Source organism: Rhinichthys klamathensis, unplaced genomic scaffold (assembly GCF_029890125.1).
Source record: "Rhinichthys klamathensis goyatoka isolate OS25496 unplaced genomic scaffold, OSU_Roscu_1.1 h1tg000076l_1, whole genome shotgun sequence".
NCBI lineage: Eukaryota > Metazoa > Chordata > Actinopteri > Cypriniformes > Leuciscidae > Rhinichthys > Rhinichthys klamathensis.
This window is the reverse complement of record NW_026606618.1, coordinates 2416004-2420789: the sequence shown is the minus strand read 5'-3', so window position 1 is coordinate 2420789 and position 4786 is coordinate 2416004. Positions and strand designations below refer to the sequence as shown.

Below are 4786 nucleotides of genomic sequence, written 5' to 3'. Positions count from 1 at the left end.
CGGATTCAAGGTCTTGATTGTGGCATTTCTTTGAGGTTAAGAATCCAGTATTCCTGTAATTCTTTTGTCTTTTATGAATTTAATAGAGAACTCTGTCTCATATTCTTTCCAAACATACCACGTCATCTACGCCAGGTGACCTATAAATGCGCAAAAAAAACCTCATGGGAGCGTAAAAACGTGGAGAAATTGACGTCCATTGGGTGTATTTTCAATTCGCAGTTTCAATTTAAATTTAATTCAATTTAAGCCACTTAATATAAAGTGGGACCGTTATTTTTTATTTAGTACTGTCCTGAATAAGATAGTTTAAATAAAATATGTTTTACAAAAAAATATTTTATAGTCCTCAAGACAATAAAAAAAATAGCTGAATTTATGAAAATGACTCTGTTCAAAATTTAACGTACCCTTGATTGTTAATTCTGTGTGTCATTACCGGGATGATCCATGATGTGTTTTTTTTTTGTTTTTTTTGTAATGTTTTTTTTTCTTGAGTCCCTTGTTTGTCCTGAGCAGTTAAACTGCCCAATGTTCTGTTCTGTGTGGATGGACGGCCGGAGCACGTTACGAGTTTTTTTTCATGTTAGCGGCTAAGTTAATAACTAATGATCTTCGCAACGGTAGTGAATCAATCAAAACTAACTTTAGCTGGACAATAACTTTATCCTAATGCTGTTGTAAAGCCTAAACAATTGTTACGGTGATTTCTATTATAACTGTAAAGCTGCTTTGAAACAATCCATACTGTTAAAAGCGCTTTATAAATGAAGGTGACTTGACTTGACTTGACTTTAGTACTGCTCTTCGGAAGCAACAGAATATTTAAGTCCTGCCTAAATAGCGTATTTAGTATAAGTATAAGTATTCTTATACTTAAGAATAATCGCTACATTTCTAAAAAATAATTGCTACATTTCTCGAAAAGAATCGCTAATTTTTTTCAAATGAATCGCTACATTTCAACAAAAAAATCGCTACATTTCTCGTAAAGAATCGCTGCATTTCTTGAAAAGAATCGTTACATTTCTTGAAAAGAATCGTTACATTTCTTTTAAAGAATCGCTACATTTTTTCAAAAAGAATCGCTACATCTCTCAAAAAGAATCACTTTTTTCAAATGAAGTAGTGTAAAATTACAGTGTAATAAACTTTGTAGTATGAAGGTGTATTACAGTGTAATAAATGTATAGTTACTAGGGGTGTAACGGTTCACAAAATTCACAGTTTGGTTCGATACGATACAGTAGTGTCACGTTTCGGTACATTTTCGATACAGCAAAAAGTAAGAAATGCCAGAGAAATTTCCTATTTATTAAAAGAAAAATATATTTTTAAATAAGTTTGAGTTTTCCTACATCTTGAAACTTTCAGGTTTATAAATGGGGGTAATCTTTGAAGGATGAACAAATAATGTTTTGGTCATCACATTAAAAATAACATTTAAATATAGGCCTATATTTATATATATAATATTAGATAATATTTGAGTTTTGCAGTGCTGGAAAAAGATGTGTGAAGTACTTGAAAGCATTTCACTATTCCAGCCAAACTTCCATGGTTACAGTTAGTGTTACATATAATCCATGCTGAATGTTGCTGATCTGTGGACTTAAAGCCTATAACTAGATAATTCACGGCACAATGTTTCTCCTGGTTTCCACGTCAGCGCTGTTTTATCTAATAGTGATCTGCGGTTAATAACGGAGAAATGTGAATGCTTCTCACTAGATCTCGCAGCGATGTTATTACTTCAGTGCACTGTTAACTTTCGCTGTAGATTTAGCAGCACAGTACTGTAAAAACCTACAGTACAATACTGCAGTTCTATATTACAGTAAAATACTGTAATTTGCATTGCATTCTGGGTAATTTTGTTTGAGCGGGAACATTTTACAGTACATTTTAGTGTTGTTGTAACCTAGCTGTAACCTGGCTGTAACATGCCAGGCAAATATACAGGGTTGCTGTAAACAGAGCGCGCGCGCGCCGCCTGACTGACGTCAGAGGAGAACTGCGGCAGTTCACTCACTCAGCGCGGATATCTCACTCTGCGGATATCTGGAAATTTGGTAAGTTAATTTTGAATTTTATAATAAGGTTTTAGGATTTTACGCTATAGTGTGTAGCCTACATAGCTTTTAATGTGAAATGACAGTGGAAGTTTAGCCAGCGACGGTTGCAAAAACACTGTTAAGTTTGTTAACGTTATCTGCTCTTTCACTGCTTGTCCTGACATTTTCAAATTCAACATTATAACTCCGTAAATTAACATTACCTTAAGGTTTATTTCGACAAAAACAGATTTGGTGATTGTTGGAACGGTGGAAAGACAAATCGAGATGGTCTTTTGTGAGTTTTATTTTGTTTCTGTCGAGTTTTAATTAAATGTGTTTTACGATGGTCTGCGAGATTAAATTAATGCATTTGACATGTTAGTCTAACGTTAACTGTTAGGCCTATCTCTGTAGGGAACACCCGAGCCTGTCAGTGGTAAAAACAAGCAGTTATAATAGACATAACGTTATACATTTTGATCAAACTGCTATATTTGCAGTCCGTTTCCCGAATGACGAACTTAATGATTTTATGATCAATACTGGACCAAATTGAAGTCGTTTAGACACAAAATAAGACGCGGGAAAATAAGGCTTAAAAATACTGCACTTTCCTTTGCAACGCAAAATGGGTGATTTATTTGGGCTTAGAGAGATGGGCTAGAGAGATTGGCTATTGGTACCAGTTTAGCCTTTTACTTCATTTCTATTTAGGCAGGAGACCCAGTTATATTGATTATTATAATAATTAAAAATATAAATAAAGGTGTAGGCCTAAATTGTTGAAAAACTTCAAACTATCAGAGTTCAAACTATAGAGTTAATGATCTATTAGGCAACAAAGACAAGTAAACTGCATGCCAAAAAATCAAGTTAGAATATTTAGAGAGGCCAAGTGAAGCTTTTTTTTTATTAACCTAACTTAGATGTATTGTAAGCAGATTTATGAGATATTTCCTTAACAAGAAACACATAACCGTTAACTGAATACTATTTATTTTGATTTCTTACAGCTCTACAGTGTGGGACAATTTGCAGCCTGGGAAGGAGTTTTATGTAAGTATTAGCCATGTTAATACAATGTTTTAAACTTAAAGTTTTAAAATCTAAAGATTCCTTTTTTTTTTTTTGTGGCTGTTTTTGTTATTTCTACAGAATTTTCTCTCTTCCACTGTCTGTCTGCTCATCTTTGGTGCTGTGGCTAACAGATTTTGTCATGTGTTTTTGTGTGTCATGTCTTTTTCAGTTTTGGTCATCGGTCCAAGGTTCCAGTACCACCTCAAAATCCCAGCCAAGTTTTTAAAGGGATACTCTACTGGTTTTTCATATTAAACTATGTTATTCCCTTAACTAAGACGAGTTGATACATACCTCTCTCGTCTCAGTGCGTGCACTAAATCGCTGTCTTGCGGCGAAACTTTGTTAGATCTTATCTCAGCCCTGTTCATTCAATACGTGCCAAGAAGAGAAGCGACCAAACAACTCCACGTTTTCCCTATTTAAATACAGTTACACGAGTAGTATGACTCGACCTAGGACGGTGACACAAAATTTTCTAAGCGTGTAAAATGGATATCTATATTGTATGGCAGAATACCATAGCAAGTGCTTGAGAGCACTTCGACTCGGCGCAGTAATATCATCTCTCGTGAAAAGTCCGCTCCCGTTGAAATGAGAGGGAGCGGGGGGAGAGGACTTTTCACGAGTGATGATATTACTGTGCAGAGTCGAAGTGCTCTCAAGCACTTGCTATGGTATTCTGCCATACAATATAGTTATCCATTTTACACGCTTAGAAAAGCACAACGTTTTATTTTGTGTCACCGTCCTAGGTCGAGTCACACTACTCGTGTAACTGTATTTAAATAGGGAAAACGTGGAGGTGTTTGGTCGCTTCTCTTCTTGGCCCGTATTGAATGAACAGGGCTGAGATAAGATCTAACAAAGTTTCGCCGCAAGACAGCGATTTAGTGCACGCACTGAGACGAGAGAGGTATGTATCAACTCGTCTTAGTTAAGGGAATAACATAGTTTAATATGAAAAACCAGTAGAGTATCCCTTTAAGTATGTCCAGCTACAGCTGCAAGTCATGCAGTTTCTCAACCTCTCTCTTAAATGCGTTCACCATACATGGTTTTAATAGTGTAATTGATCAATAAAAATTTTTTTTGACAAGAACATTGTTTGGATTGTCTTTTGATTTGCAGTTATTCTGAAGTTGCATTATAATATTATTACCTATAGATTTATATACTGTAATAACTACATATTATATAGTTATAATATCATTAGTAATTTGAAAATTACAATGTTTTGCAATAATGCATCAATATATCAATATAGATATTACAGTACAATATCGTATAAATTACAACAGAAGTAGACAAAAATGACAAAATACTGTAAAAATACAGTACAATACTGTTTTGTAGTTTACAGTACTGTTCGTGTGTACTGTAAATTGAATTACAGTACAGTTACTGTAAATCGAAATACAGTACCTTGCTGGCAACCTTGCTGCCAGTACTGTACTGTAAAAATACAAGAAAATTGTTAACAGTGTGGCGAATTCAAATCTTTTCTTCACTGGATCTCTTAGCGCTGTGTAGTAAAAGTGTCGCTTGATCAAGATCGGCTCACGCTGCACAGATGTTGCTGGTCCAAACTGATAAACGGTCCGTGAAGCACAATATAATTAGTAGCGCAGTTTCGTTCCGCTTTCATTACC

The 4786-nt window shown here is 35.0% G+C and overlaps 1 long non-coding RNA gene across 1 annotated transcript; it reads left to right on the top strand.

The window, feature by feature from the left end:
- Positions 1 to 2024: 2024 nt before the first annotated feature.
- On the top strand, positions 2025 to 3369 carry LOC130085257 (uncharacterized). Its single transcript, XR_008807125.1, has 3 exons — positions 2025 to 2072; positions 3071 to 3113; positions 3304 to 3369. It is a non-coding gene; the product is annotated as an uncharacterized LOC130085257 (long non-coding RNA).
- Positions 3370 to 4786: the final 1417 nt, after the last annotated feature.